The sequence below is a fragment of the Notothenia coriiceps genome, unplaced genomic scaffold (assembly GCF_000735185.1).
Source record: "Notothenia coriiceps isolate Sejong01 unplaced genomic scaffold, NC01 NC01_scaffold00000339, whole genome shotgun sequence".
Lineage (NCBI taxonomy): Eukaryota > Metazoa > Chordata > Actinopteri > Perciformes > Nototheniidae > Notothenia > Notothenia coriiceps.
The window spans coordinates 11,048,400-11,063,780 of NW_011333040.1; positions in this window are offsets into that span (position 1 = coordinate 11,048,400).

Sequence of the window (15,381 nt, forward strand, 5' to 3'; positions counted from 1 at the left end):
ATCTGGCCCTAGCCTAGTAGCTTGCCGTTTACACTAAAAACGGAGGGGCAAAATATAACACGGTGGTTTCAAATCTTCTTGTCGCATATTCACTGTATGAAAGGCCCATTACTTGGCGAAACAGGCGTACGTTCTTAACTACTTTAGAGACTACTTAAGAAAACTACTACAAATACTTTGACCAAAAAAGAATAGACTCTTCGCCAGTTGCGCAGTTTTCCACAGTCACGTGTCAGAGAAAGAGGAGGCAAAAAGGACATCGAACGGATGGTGCGCATTTTACTGCGCCCGCAAAGGAATGTGCAAAGGGGCCGGCTCCCCAGATGGAAACAATTTCCACGCCGGGTCTCCACCATCACCCAGACGGCTTGCCTTTCGCCCCCACCCGGCGGAGGCCGCTGGTGGCGCGTTTTGATGCCATCGCCCAGCGGCAGGCTCCGCGCATAAGTCTTTTTTCCTTGTTTCTTGCTTTCCAGGCTGTACAGCACACAGGGCCATTGGATGGGCGCGAGATCCAGCAGACATTATAAAAGACAGCAACGGGGCCATCTACGCTGCCACCCCTGAGAAACATAGGATTTGCCGCTAACACCAAACCCGCGAACCTTGACCACACGCACCTTGGCACAGACGGTCATCTTTCTATAGGGCACCCCGCCTGACACGCAACACACACACCACAACACACAACTACAACATACATCACACACACAACATCACTATCAACAACATACACATACATACATAACAACGCAATAATCAGCTACCTTTCACCGAAATATTGCGGACATTTGGATGAGCACACACACACACACACACAGCATCACACACACCACACACCACACACACACACACCCACACCCACACACACACACACACACACACACACACACACACACACACACACACACACACACTGTAGTTGGCTGCAGCATTCAGACCGACGCAGGGTAAAAGCCTGGAGGAATCTATCGAAGCAGAGCTCTTGACTCCTTGACTCCAGGGCACTTCAATGGCAGGCCTAATTGTGCGGTGTGATATGAGGGAGCTATTTCAGCAAAGGTTTTTAATATGCCTCCGCGCTATCTCACGCCCTGCATATAAAGATTTTGCATATATATACTTTTGTATGCGGAGTGTATGTGGAAATGAAAGCTCCAAGGGTGTCCTTAAACATACAGAGCGAGCCATATTTGTTGTAGTAAATCACATGCAATCAAACCAGCTCCTCGCTTTATTCCCTTTCAAGTATACATGTAGAGAAATAAGCATGCATGTATAAACAGATGCTGACATATATCCGCCTGCGTCATGCGCTCTAACACAACAACATCCTGCTTCCTTCCCCGTCAGCTCTGTGTGAGATGAAGTGGTTTTCAGCTAGTCTGATTATCACTGTCGCTATAAAACCATTAGCTTTGCTCCTCACCTTGCTGTCCCTCCCCCCGCCCCCTTCTATCTCTTTCCTGCATTCATCTCCCTCCTCCCTCCTTCACGGCATTGGTGAACTTGCCCTAGGACTTGCTTTCATGCATTCTAAAAGAGATCACGGCGCTTTATTTGTGCCAAGTCCAAACCAATGGCAGCGTCAGCGTGTGGGTGGCGATCATTGGGTCGCGACGAACAGGAACGTGGGCGTCCAGGTTGGACCCGGATTGGCCACGACGCGTCCCACTTATCTCTGAGTGGTTTGTAGTATTCCACCTAACTCCGATGAGTGCCTCCATTATGCGTGCTGTTCCTTTCTGTGGCAAATTGCACGTGCACCATAATGGTCCCCATACTGGGTCCGCTCTCTTTAAATGCCGGCCTAAGAGGAGCTTAGGTACTCAGTATCCGACGAGTTTCTCCTATTCTTGAAAGACATGGGGCAAAACACAAAAATTATGGTCTTTGCATCTCGGATAGATCAATATACTAGGATTTTGGCTGATGAGCTAATACTCGTATTATTGGCCCGATACGGCGCGTAAATCAGAGCCTCAGAGCCTTTGTTGGAGCAGATAACAGCTCAGAGTATATCTCCACTTTATCAACAAGAGCCAAGGTGAGGTGTCTGCGTAATGCTCGGGGAACAAGACATTGTTTTGCTGCCGCGGTTGATGGGTGGGTGCTCCTCACTTTGAGGGTCTTCGGTTTTATGGCGATGATTAGCGCTTATTGGCGATTGAGGCGCCACGGGATGCGCGATTTAAGATACACCATTTGTGTGGCGTGAATGAGAGTGGTAGCCCAATTGGTTCTTTCTCTTTGACATTGCAAAGAGAGCAGATACCACCTAGGAACACTCACTAAGCACACACAAAACAACGGGTTTCAAAAGCCACGTCTCCTCCTATAGTCCTGTTGGTGACTGCTTCAACTTCGGGTTCTATCTTTTTTTCCGTCTCCAGGTAAGGCGGAAGCCATTCACGCCATGTATTTGCTGTACGTCAGCTGGCCAGCCAAAACTTGATGCAAATTTGTCCGGCTGTTGGGCATGGTACTGCTGTGACATGGACACGTCTTGATTTGGTCGGGATAGCTGTTCATCACAGTGATGTCGACCCCTGGCTGTAGGACCGTGATTTAATTTTCGACAAAACGATCCCAACACTTCCCTCAGGGCGTACTTGTCGGTGGGGTCAACCCTCCACGAGGCGGGTCTCCTTTTTATCAAAGCGCGAGGTAGCGCAATTATTTCGAAACCTGTTCCTCGACAGTGTGCGTTTGAAGAANATGTGCTGCGGTGATATGCGAATTCCTTTTTGCATAATTTGCAAACAACCTTGCTCTTATCGACGCTTCCATCCGTCCGTTTTTTAAAACAAAATGTCCCATCCACGGGGCCAACCAAAGCGGTCTCATCAGCTTCTTCGTTCACGTTTGACTATTGTTCACTGTGGTTTGTTGTTGTCTGAAGTCATGAACGTTAGTTGGTGCTCCAGTATAATCGGTACCCCTGAAACTCATCCAGTGAGAAACGTTCTGCGGTGCAAAAATAAGTGCGATTAAAATGCGTTAATTTTTTTAACGCGTTCATTTTTGTGTAATTAATTAATCTTAATTAACGCGTTAAAGTCCCGGCCCTAATTTAAACATTTTACTCTTGGTTGTAAAAAAAATCAGCAATATGTGGATGTTGAAAATGTGCGTTATTGGAAATGACGGGTGTTTTTCACTCATCTTTTTTATTTTTTTCTTACATTTACTAAATGGTTAACAAAAGATATCAACCTATTATCGGCAGTTATACGTTGCAGCCCTACCACTGATTTTCTTTCTTTTAAATGCAGTTCAGTTATTGCTAGTCTTAGCTTATCATTGGCATAACAGTGGGAAAAAAAAGTTATATCCCTTGAGACATATTGTTCTCGCACTTTTGCAGGTAATGACATTGAAATATTTCTAAGCACTTAAGGTCACATTCAGTTGCCTCAGTTGGCATTTTAAAGCTGTGAAAATGTAAAACTGCGTAGTGGAGAGAGCAATTCATGACAAAATTGCAGATTTTATTACTGTACATTTAGCTGATGCCTTTATCCAAAGCCCCTTACAATATATATGTGTGTAATCATAATCTGATTTTGAAGTCTTTACCGAGTGCCTTCAAATGGTTTGCATTCTAAGAATCAAATGTAAAGCAGTATGTCTATGCAGCTGCCATAGAGTGACAAGACTGATGTGTAAATTACCCTAAATGTACCACTACACATGTCAGTGTCGATGCAAAATGATGAGTCGAAAATCACAATTTACAGCTCGCTAAAGCACATTGAGTGTTTAGGGGATAGAGTGAATGAGTGATTCCTGTCAGTGTCCTTTAAAGCAAATAGTGCTTTTCCTCCTCTCAAGGCACTGAAGGTACATAACTGATCTCAAGCTCTCACCAGTAAAGACATTCATTTCAGTCAACTGAAGGCGCTGAAGCAACACACTGCAGTCGAGGGTCATGGGAAGTCAATAGTGAGTATATGCCTCATTTATCCCCTTCAGTTACAGAGTGTATACACAGGGATAGCAACAGGGAGAAAGATTATGTGAGGTATTAATCTAAAGATACATTTATGGGTCTGACACTTGTTTCAATTTGTGACAACATTACTCAAGGCCATCACAGTTTGCCTCTGTAACCATGCCCCCAAAATGTCACTGTGTGTGCTCACTTACAAGGCTATGTATGGGAAAAAGGAAAGGAGTTTCAGACAGCTGCTTGTGAAGCAGGAAAGAGGGAGGTAATGAGTGAAACAAATTGAAACATGGCATCTTCCTCTGCTCTTTGATTAAAATAAGAAAATGTAATTTTCTTATTGAGGGTACCCATTTACTTTAACGATAAAACCAGATGCTCAGTTAACACACGTTTTACTCTTGTTTCACGGGGTTGATAGAACAGGAAAAGACAATCCTGGAGAAATGTGTTTTAAGTTATCGCTCTCAGACAGTTATTGTTTGCAAACAACAGAAAGCTCATCCTATACCTGGTGACACTGATGGCGGCTGCCTGCTGAAGCAGCTACTCTCTCACAGAAAAGGCATACATTGAATAGAAAGTGCCTGTATGGTGAGACGCTTTTCATATTTCAGTATGTATTTACTTATCGGAAGACAAACCTTATTATGTTTTAGGAATACATCAATGTTAACCTTTTAGTATAAAGCAATAAATAATATTTTTTATAGATTATAGTGTCTGAATCGATCAATTTATTGGTTTGATTGTGTTTTAGTACATCATTTTAATGTAATGGTCTTTTGCTACATCTTACATACAATCACCAAATAACATGTATGAATGTTAATACAGTTTATATAATTTAATCCACCATGTATTTATTTTTAAAGGTCTCATTTATTTAATGGCACAATAGCTCAAATCCAAACTTGACTCATTTTGGTGGACTAACTTTTTCAATATTAAAGTAATTGTTGTTGAAATTAAATTCAAGCTTTAAATAATTAAACACAAATGTTAGTTGCATTTCAGAATATCACTACACATGTAAGTGTCTCGTTGGTTTCGAAATCTGCATTTAGAGCGGTAATCATTTCTGACTCGACACCTGCTTTTGTGCCAGAAGGGTATTGTGCTCCTTTAGCATTTAGCCTACTTTCAATACAGTATGGATTTCACAGTATCACCCCGTCCTAAAGCTTCATACCATTCAATTAGAAAAGGTCAACAGAACCCTAGTCCAGGTCTCATTCAGATTGTATTTAAGCATGTCTCAACCATCCTCTATTTTCCTCAGTATTTACCTTTATAAAAAAGTGCAAAATGTCACAGGAACAATAATTCCAGCCATGAATAGAATGGCAGAGATGTCAGATTAATAATGGCAGGTTCACACTCTGAAAAGTAAAGCTTCCCTCTGTGCTCTGAGAGGAAGATTTTGGATTCTAGAAAGAAACATGAAATGAAATTTTACAAAATTATATTTAAGGCTACATCCAAAGAACTGATTGAATCAGCAGTCGGTGGATTTAAAAAAAAGGAATCTCAAAGACAGGTTGTGCAGCAGCCACTGCGAGTCCCCTGAAATGTTTGATTCATTTCTATCTGTGAAGCATGCAGCTTGTTGCATTTTGATTGTGGATTACTGCAGGTACATTGATTTCTTCACAGATTGGTTTGTTTGCTAGTGTGTTTCTTTTATTTTTCAGCAGCTCGCTATCTGATAATGGTTAGTGGTGAGGACCTTTCATTATCAGAAGATTAAAAAGTATGCTCGATTATTATTTGTTAGAGTGTACGTTTTAGGTTGTCTCAAGCATGATAGCTGTCAAACTGTGGGGAGCTGTTAGCCTACATTTTCATTCAAGAGAATGGTTTGAACAACTTTGTATTACTCATTTCAAAGTGTTGGGGAGTTTAAATGTACACAAAGACCTTGAATTTCTTTAAATATTTTTATTAATTTTCTTTTTCAACACAGAAATCCCACAGATGGGTCAAAACCACATCACAATGCAGTGAGTTGTGCAAACATGTAGCATTACATACAAAAAGTGAAGACATTTTATGGGAAAAAAAAAACACACCATCAGCAAAGTATTGTGAACAAATAATTATGTCGGAGATGGCCCTTCCCTCCCCTTCCCTCCCCTTCCCTCCCCATCCCTCCCCGTTCCAGTGGATGATCAAACTAATTATATAGCACATTGTCCAGAGTAGAATTACTATATGTTATTGTATATTAAAATGGAGTCACACTGTTTTCATGTCAAGGGCCAAGTAACCACATCAAGTTACTTTGGTCTTATTAAAGTAAGCCAAAAAGGGACCCCAGGTCTTATAGAATTTCTCATCAGAGCCTCTGATTGAGAAGTGCGGCAGGTCTCCCTTGTAAAAGAGATCGTTGATCTCAATGGGATTTTTTACCTGGATAAATAAAGGCTACATACAAACAAACAAACAACATTATGTCCCGAAGCCATTGATTGCATGTGGGCGGGGCAGCGTCCTTCCATTTAAGTAGAATTGCACTTCTAGCCAGAAGCAAGGAAAAGGCAATCATGCGGCGTTCTGAGGGTGTCAAGTGCAGCACACCTACAGTGGTTGTATACCAAACATATAGCTACCAGGGGATCCGGGTCTAGTTTTTGATTTAGGATGTTGTACAAGGTAAGGAAAACATCTCTCCAGAATTCCTGTATGCGGGGGCATAGCCAGTATCAAAGAGGGTAGCATCATTGTTTATACATTTATCGAAAGTAAGGTTCACATCTTGGAAGAAGCTGGACAATTTAGCCTTTGAAATATGTGTACCTTAAACTGTATAAGGCAGTGTCTTGCACAGAGTGAAGATTTATGAATTGATGTGAGATTGTGTCCCATAGGTCATCATCCAGGGACTGCCCCAGGTCATGTTCCCAAGCCAGCTTAATACTGACCAAAGGTGCATGCATCAACATGGAGATGTTTCTGTATAAGGTTGACATATCCCTTTGAGACATTGGGTTAAAGGAGAGGAACATATCAACAGGATTACTATCTGGTTCCTTAAGAAAACACGGCAAGACAGAACGCACATAGTGCCTAGCCTGTAGATATAAATAAAAATGTGTCTTAGGTAGATTGTATTTCTCTGAAAGTTGGTCGAAACACATGAAATTACCATTTGTAAACATATCCTTAAATTGACTGATACCATTCTCGTGCCAGTCCTGAAAGGTGGAGTCATCTCTCGATGGAACGAAAAGATGGTTGGAAGCCACAGGGCTCAGAAGTGAGAAATATTTGTGACCAAAAGACCTCCCAAACTGGGCCCACACTTTCAGGGTATGCCGAACAACTGGATTAGCTATCGACTTAGACGAGAATTGACTGAGTGGTGAGCCAAGGAGTGCTGGAAGTGAGACATCACCACATGACTCTAATTCCAAGGATGTCAACGATGGCCTGTTGGGTTGAAGGTAGAAGTGGCGCCAGAAGGTGAGGCAGCGAATATTAGCAGACCAGTAATAATGGCGAGTGTTGGGGAGGCCCATGCCCTCATCCCTCCTGAGTCGTTGCAGTAGTAACTTATTAACTCGCGGTTTCTTGTTTTGACATATACTGTATATGAGGAGAAAACTGAATCTAAGGAAACAAAGAAGGATTTGGGGATGAACACTGGCACCATTTGGAATAGATAAGTGAATTTCGGGAGTATAGTCATTTTGATGGAGTTTATACGTCCGGCAAGGGACATTGTGAGAGGAGACCACTGCTGTAGCAACGTTTTCACCTGGCCGAATAAGGTCATGAAGTTTTCTTTAAACAGATCTTAAAATTTTCGTGTAACTGTCACTCCAAGGTAAGTAAACTGCTCACGTTCAGTTTAAATGGCGAGTCTTTGTAGTCTAAATGGAGTGCTTCACTATTGATTGGAAACAGAGTACTTTTGTTTAAATTGAGCTTGTAACCAGACATGGAACCAAACAGCTCTAGCAGAGATAATGCTGCTGGCAGAGAGGTTGTTGGGTTTGAAATATATAGCAAAAGGTCATCTGCGTACAAAGACACCTCATGCACCGAGCCCCCCCTTGAGATACCGGCAACGTCTGCACTGTTGCGGAGAGCAATCGCTAACGGTTCAATAGTCAAATTAAAAAGGATTGGACTTAATGGGCAACCTTGGCGTGTTCCACGCATTCTTGCCAGCTGTATTAGATTAACATTAACATGCTTATTGTAGTTGTAACGGCACTGCCTTGTGGCCTGTAGCACCATCCTTTATGGAGCATATGTGAAGGACAGGAATGAGCAGAGGGTAGAGTTGTCGATTCTTGTTCGGTTTTTTGTGACTATTTTCCCCACCCTCTGAGACTTTCAGTTGCACGCGCTACTAAAAACCGAACAAGAATCGACAACTCTACCCTCTGCTCATTCCTGTCCTTCNAAGAGTCCTCTCCTGCTGATGTTCAGGTGTATATCAGTATGTAGTGTCTCTACTTTAAAGAGTCCTCTCCTGCTGATGTTCAGGTGTATATCAGTATGTAGTGTCTCTACTTTAAAGAGTCCTCTCCTGCATGAGGTGTTTTTGTATGCAGATGACCTTTTGCTATATATTTCAAACCCAACAACCTCTCTGCCAGCAGCATTATCTCTGCTAGAGCAGTTCGGTTCCATATCTGGTTACAAGCAAAATTTAAACAAAAGTACTCTGTTTCCAATCAATAGTGAAGCACTCCATTTAGACTACAAAGACTCGCCATTTAAACTTGAACGTGAGCAGTTTACTTACCTTGGAGTGACAGTTACACGAAAATTTAAAGATCTGTTTAAAGAAAACTTCATGACCTTATTCGGCCAGGTGAAAACGTTGCTACAGCAGTGGTCTCCTCTCACAATGTCCCTTGCCGGACGTATAAACTCCATCAAAATGACTATACTCCCGAAATTCACTTATCTATTCCAAATGGTGCCAGTGTTCATCCCCAAATCCTTCTTTGTTTCCTTAGATTCCGTTTTCTCCTCATATACAGTGGGGCAAAAAAGTATTTAGTCAGCCACCAATTGTGCAAGTTCTCCCACTTAAAAAGATGAGAGAGGCCTGTAATTTTCCTCCTAGGTATACCTCAACTATCAGAGACAAAATTAGGGAAAAAATTCCCTAAAATCACATTGTCTGATTTTTAAAGAATTTATTTGCAAATGATGGTGGAAAATAAGTATTTGGTCACCTACAAACAAACAAGATTTATGGCTATCACAGACCTGTAACTTCTTCTTTAAGAGCCTCCTCTGTCCTCCACTTGTTAACTGTATTAATGGCACCTGTTTGAACTCGTTATCAGTATAAAAGACACCTGTCCACAACCTCAAACAGTCACACTCCAAACTCCACTATGGCCAAGACCAAAGAGCTGTCAAAGGACACCAGAAACAAAATTGTAGACCTGCACCAGGCTGGGAAGACTGAATCTGCAATAGGTAAGCAGCTTGGTGTGAAGAGCAATTATTTAGAAAATGGAAGACATACAAGACCACTGATAATCTCCCTCGATCTGGGGCTCCACGCAAGATCTCACCCCGTTGGGTCAAAATGATCACAAGAACGGTGAGCAAAAATCCCNTAACATGCTTATTGTAGTTGTAACGGCACTGCCTTGTGGCCTGTAGCACCATCCTTTATGGAGCATATGTGAAGGACAGGAATGAGCAGAGGGTAGAGTTGTCGATTCTTGTTCGGTTTTTTGTGACTATTTTCCCCACCCTCTGAGACTTTCAGTTGCACGCGCTACTAAAGAGACGTGCTACCATGGAAACCAAACAATGGTGTAGCTGTATTAAAGTCAGAGTAAAGTAAATCTGATTTTGTCAGAAATCGGGAGAAATGTGGGAGAAATATGACCCCGGGAGGAAACCGGGAGGGGGCAATGAAATCGGGAGTCTCCCGCGAAAATCGGGAGGGTTGACAAGTTTGGTTCCACGGCCCAGGGCAAAAGTTTGCGAAAGTGTACCGTTTGTTTGGACTGCGGTGGTGGGAGAAGCATATAAGAGATCAACCAAAGATATAAACAATGACCCAAAGCCAAACTTCTCTAAAACTGTAAATAAATATCTCTATCAAACGCCTTTTCCGCATCCAAAGCCACAACACATTCTGGGACGTTTCCAGTTGGTGAATATAGTATATTAAAGACACGCCTGCAATTAAAGAAGGAGTAGCGGTTTTTAATAAACCCAGTCTGATCGGATGATATTATTAGTGGGATGACACCTTCCAATCTGCGAGCCAGAACCTTGGCTAAGATTTTAGCATCTGTGTTCAGCAATGAGATAGGCCTGTAAGAGGCACATTTGGTAGGGTCTTTCCCTTTTTTAGATATAAGACTAATTATTGCCTCATTGAGAGACGGGGGGAGCAAGCCCAGCTGAAAGGATCGGCCAGAACGGTTGTCAAGTATGGCGAGAGAAGTGTGGAAAACTTCTTAAAAAATTCGGAGGGAAACCCATCTGGTCCGGGGGACTTTCCAGATTGCATTGGTTTCCCTCCGAATTTTTTAAGAAGTTTTCCACACTTCTCTCGCCATACTTGACAACCGTTCTGGCCNATACTCACAACGTGCAGATCTCTCGGCTCCCGCTTCCTCCCACGTCGGCTCACCCAAAGCGTTGTTATGTCAGCTTTCGGGACGTTGCCTTTGGTCGCTGCGGGTAGGCTGGTCGCTTGGCGGGAGGGTCAGGTCATCTTCCTCTGATGATCTTGTAGCCTCTCCAGATCTGCCGTGCTCGTCCTCGACCATCGTCACCAGCTGTCTGATGGCTCTGCTTCTGTCATTCTACTCATGCATCTGGATCAACTCTTGCATCCTCTCCAGTTCTGGACTTAGCTCTGGTCGTAGGAACGGCACACCAGCTCACTTCATCATTGCTCTCGCCTCTGGATTCTCTCTGCTTCGCGTCTGTATTGTCTTGTTCTTGTCCGTGTCTGATTTTCCTCTCTTGTCTGCAGGCGGTTCCGGTTTCCCCAGGGCAGACTTCACATGAGTAGGTCCTGTGCAATACGCGACTCTTACCTCCTCCCTCTGGTGCTACTTCATACACCGGGCTGTCACTGCTCCTTCTCTTCACCACCACATGCACTTTAGTTTCCCCAGTAGGACCGCAGTTTACCAGGGCCGCCCCTCTCTGACAGGTTACGCACGAGCACCCGTCCACCAGGTGCAGGTTCGGCTCCATGTGCTCTTTTGTCATAGGCCTTTCTGCCCCCGTAGAGCTTCCCGGCCGCTGTTTTGGATGCGTTCTCATAGGCTTGTCGCATTCGGTTTTTGCAGTTCTGTACATATTCAGTGTAAGTCTCTTTTGCCTCTCTGGGCTGTAGGTTGAAAAGCAGGTCTACTGGCAAACGAGGTTGACCTTCCGTAGAGCAAGTAGTAGGGAGAGAACCCTGTGACCCCACTGCGGGTGCAGTTGTACGCGTGCACCAGTTTTGCCAATGAGCTCTTCCAATCAGCCTTCTGTTCACTTGTGAGGGCGCGGAGGCATTGATAAGATAGTTCTATTGGAACCGTTCACATTTCCCGTTGCCTTGGGGTGGTAACATGTTGTGTGGGACCCCCGCACGTCACAGCTCTTCTGTAGTTGGTCCATCAACTGGTTGTCAAACTCTCTCCCCATGGTCGTGGTGAATTCTCTCTGGAAATCCGACGCGGAGTGCAACTCATGAATAGCTTGTCAACAAACAGTTTTAGCAGGATTTGTTTTTCGTGGCCGTAGGCTTGGGCGGAAACCAGGCAATGATCGATCACAATGAGGAATGTACCTCAAACCCTGTTGCATGTCTCTTAAGTGTATAAAGTCAATGCATTACTAGCTCACCTGGGCGTGTTGTGGACAATGGTTGTCATGGGAGCCCTGGTTGCTTTTGTGAGGCGCTTTGCCTTGAGAACACTCACACTCTTGGGGTGACAAACTGTTCTATGTCAGAGTACATACGAGCCCAATTAGAATCGATCTTGGATCAGGTTCAAAGTCTCTCGACCCGAGGTGTCCCATTTCTCTATGAAGCTCGTGGAATACTGTTTGACGATGCTCTTTTGGGAGGATAAGCTGTTGTTTATCTCCTACTTTCCTAAAGAGAATTCCCTCCTCATTGACATTCAACTTTGCCCACTGTCTCATTAATACTCTGACGGTCCGCCGTTCTGCTTTCAGAGCTCTCCTGGACGGTGCTGATTGTCCCTCTTATAATGCAGAACTTGGCCTATGACAGGATCTCCTCTCCTGACTGTCTCGTATTTGTTCTTGGTGTCAGGGACTTGGATCCGAGGGTGTGCACTCGCATCTTTCACTAAGGTCTAGTGTCTCTCTATGGGGACTGTTGCTACCCAGACCGAGGGGGTGTCTCCCTGCACACTGACTCCCTGCACTGCTGCACTGAACACCTCCTGGACCCACCTCCTCTGTACACTGTGTCATGAACGCATTAATGTCTAATGGCATGCGGGATAGGCCATCCGCATCTGCGTTACTCTTTCCGGGCCTATACTTAATGGAAAAGTCAAACTCGGACATCTCCCCCACCCACCTATGACCTGTAGCATTAAGCTTAGCTGTTGAGAGGAAATAGGTTAAGGGATTGTTATCTGTATATACTACAAAGTGTGGGGCATGATAAAGATAATCCCGAAACCGTTCACATATTGCTAAAAACTCTAATTTTCCCGAGTGCATGTGATAGTTCTTTTCCGGTGGTGTTAGAGTCCTGGAACCATAGCCTATAACTACCATCTTACCATTCTGTCTCTGATACAGTACTGCTCCCAATCCCTCCTGGGATGCGTCTGTGTGGAGAACGAATGGTTGGGTCATCTCTGGGTACCCCAGAAGGGGAGGCTCTACCAGCTTGTCTATGAGAGAGTTCAATGTCCTTTGGTGGTTATCTGTCCATTGTATAGGAGTGTTAGGTGGGAGGTTCCCTTTCTTCCTGGTAGTGGCCCTGACCTTCTCTCTGTTCATTTGATCAGGTGTTGTTGAGAGCAGCTGGTAGAGAGGCTGGGCTATTCTGGAGAAGTTTGGGATGTATGTTCGGTAGTATGAGAGGAATCCCATTACTCTTCTCAGCTCTCTCACTGTTGTAGGCGCTTTCTCCTTTAAGGCTTGGACTGGAGCCACCTCAGATGGGTCCATAGTGTAGCCCTGTCCAGACACCATCCGTCCCAGAAATCTCACCGTCCTCTTCAACACCTCACACTTGCGGGGGCTGAGTTTAACCGCGTGCCCCTGATATCTCTGTAACACAGTTCTCAGGTGCTCAATGTGGTCCTCAAAGCTGGGGCTATGGACCAGATTGTCGTCCAGATACGGTTGACACATTTCATCTCTCAAGCCACGCAAACAATCTTCCATGTTCCTCTGGAATTCCGCGGGCACCGCACTCGACCCGAATGGGATTCGGACCCACTGGTACAGACCCCAGGTGGTTATGAAAGCTGTCAGGGGCTGGCTCTCCTTGTCCAGGAACCCCTGGTGATAGCCCTTCCCCTGGTCCAGTACAGAGAACCAGGAGCTGCCAGTGAGGGAGTCCAGCATGTCTTGGATTCTGGGTATGGGGTGGCGATCAGGGACTGACTTTCTGTTCAGTTCTCTGTAGTCACAATACAGTCTTAAAGTCCCATCCTTCTTCCGTACGCACACGACCGGTGAGCTGTACGGAGAGCGTGAAGGAGTAATCCAGCCCCGATTCAATAAATCCTGGATATACTCTTTCATCTTCTGTTGTAGTGGCTTTGGGACTGCCATGTACGTTTTTCTTACTGGGGTAGTGTCATGCAGCGTGATGTGGAGTTTCAGTGAGGGGATTGAGCCGATGTCGTCATCGTCGTATGCGAACGCGTGACACTCCTCTCTCAGCAGCTGTTTTGTGATCCTCTTTTGCTCCTCGTTTAAGTGACTAAGGTCGACCTGAGGGTCCCACCAGGCGGGTTTATGTCTTTTTGAGTTGTCACCTGGGGCTGATGCGGTGTTAGTTGGTGATTTTAATCCCTCTCCTCCGGTTACTACTCAACACTGGCCGCATAGGCGGTTTTGACTGTTTGCAGGTGACCAACAACAGTGCGCTGAGTCAGGGTTACACTGTATTTGTTTGTGTTGGCGATGGGGACTGGTACATAACCTGACCTTTTTCTGGGGACCCTCCTCTGTCACCACCCCCTCTGGCAATGTCGGCTCTTCACTTGGGACTAGAACCAGGTCTTGGCCATGAGCCCCAGTGTTGACATTAACATACACTGTGGTGATCTGTTCAGCGCCCAGAGTGATTGTTCTTTTTCCTGTGTGTACCATTCCTACATCTTCCTCACTAATAGGAGGCCTGGATGAGCTGAAGCACTGCTTGTGCTGTCTTGACTGTTATCTGGAAGGCTTGACACACAGTATGGATGGTCTCTGTCTTTGTTGTCTGACTACCTTCTCCTGTTATTTCCTCTATCACGTTGTAGCCAATTATGGGCTCCGCTGCTACGTGTGGGTCACTTGACACTAAAATAGGTACTAGAAGTGGCTTTGTCCTGGCGGATTCTTTCCCTAGTCTAAACTCTACCTCCACCCAGCCCATGAAAGGAATCTCAGTCTAGTTGGCTGCCACTCCCAACAAAATGTCTGAGCCTAACAATTTACTGAGAGGTCGCACCGTGCTGTGTGGTAAGTGCAGCTTTCTCCATTCTTCATTAATGATGGTCGCCTGCGCGCCTGAGTCCCATAATGCTGACTACTGGAACCGTATCCAGTGTGCAGTGGACAGTGTGTCTCTTCGCAATCAACTTGATGAGTTTTTCCTTGCGTCGTGGTGGGAGGTAGTTGACTGAGTTTTCTTACTGTCCGCCTTTGCTCTCATGGTCTGGAATGCACTTAAAGCTTATCTAAGAGGACAAATCATTTCATTCACCGTTAACAAAAGGCGAAAGTCCCAAAGGGAACGTTCAGACCTGTTATCCAAAATCTCAGGAACTGATGCACAATACGCTCTAACCCCGACCCCTGAGCTATAAAACACTAGACTGGAACTCAAAACTAAATTTGACCTACTTACTACTCACCAGACTCAAAACATTCTGCGCAAAAGTTCATTTTATGAGCATGGCGAGAAGGCAGGAAAACTGTTAGCTAACCAGCTTTAGGACGGCGGTCGAAACAACTAATCACAAGTATTAATACACAAAGTGGCAATGTCACACTAGACCCTACAGAGATAAATACTGCATTCAAGGACTTCTATTCTCAACTGTACTCCTCCCGATTTGATGTGGACGATCCAAGAATCAAGAGTTTAATTACTCTCATATCTAAAAAAGGGAAAGACCCTACCAAATGTGCCTCTTACAGGCCTATCTCATTGCTGAACACAGATGCTAAAATCTTAGCCAAGGTTCTGGCTCGCAGATTGGAAGGTGTCATCCCACTAATAATATCAT